Source organism: Onychomys torridus, chromosome 22, assembly GCF_903995425.1.
Source record: "Onychomys torridus chromosome 22, mOncTor1.1, whole genome shotgun sequence".
Classification (NCBI taxonomy): Eukaryota; Metazoa; Chordata; class Mammalia; order Rodentia; family Cricetidae; genus Onychomys; species Onychomys torridus.
The window spans coordinates 20,322,587-20,323,378 of NC_050464.1; the positions used below are offsets into that span (position 1 = coordinate 20,322,587).

At 46.0% G+C, this 792-nt stretch overlaps 1 non-coding gene across 1 annotated transcript; it reads right to left on the minus strand.

The window, feature by feature from the left end:
* Window positions 1–230: 230 nt before the first annotated feature.
* LOC118572823 lies at window positions 231–448 on the minus strand. The gene has a single exon (XR_004943523.1). It is a non-coding gene; the product is annotated as a small nucleolar RNA U3 (small nucleolar RNA).
* Window positions 449–792: the final 344 nt, after the last annotated feature.

Sequence of the window (792 nt, forward strand, 5' to 3'; positions counted from 1 at the left end):
TCCTCATATCTTAATTCTTGAGCAAGTGTATAGATGTGTGTGTGTGTGTGTGTGTGCGCACGCGCGCGTGCACATGCATGCATGTACGTGTGTGTGTGCATGTGTGCACCCAGGTAAACAGGCAGTTGTGTGCAGTTGCATGTGGAAGTTAGAATCCAACCTTTCCTATTGTTTCTCAGACTCCATCCACCTTATTTTGTGAGACAAGTTCTCTCATTGGCCTGGAGCTCACCAAGTAGACTAGGCTGGTGAGTGGACACCAGATGGCCTCCTGTCTTCACCTCCACAGCACTGAAATTATGAGAGCCTGTGCTAGCATAGCTCGCTTTTTTTTTTTTCCTTTTTGAGGGAACACTACATCTCATCTTCTTGGTCTCGGGTTCTCTACACAGTCAAAGAAACTCCTCTAGTAGTGAACTATAGAAATGATCCCTGGAAATATAGTCTTTTATTTTCTTACCTTTATTACGTCAGTCCATTCGTTGTGTGCATACTTTCGTATGTGTGCATACACACGCATGTACTCACATGAGCATGTGGAGGGCAGAGGATAACTTTAGGGAGCTGGTGCTCTCCTTCCACTGTGTAGAACCCGGGGTAGACTGCAGGTCACCAGGTCAGGCAAAGGCATCTTTATCCGCTGAGCCATCTCACTGTCCCCTTGAGTTTTGTTTTTCCTTTGCTTGTCTGTCTGTCTGTCTGTCTGTATGTTTGTTTGTTTGTTTGTTTGTTTGTTTTCGGAGTGCATGCTAGGCAATCCATCCCTCTGCCTCTAAGCTACATCTCCAGCCA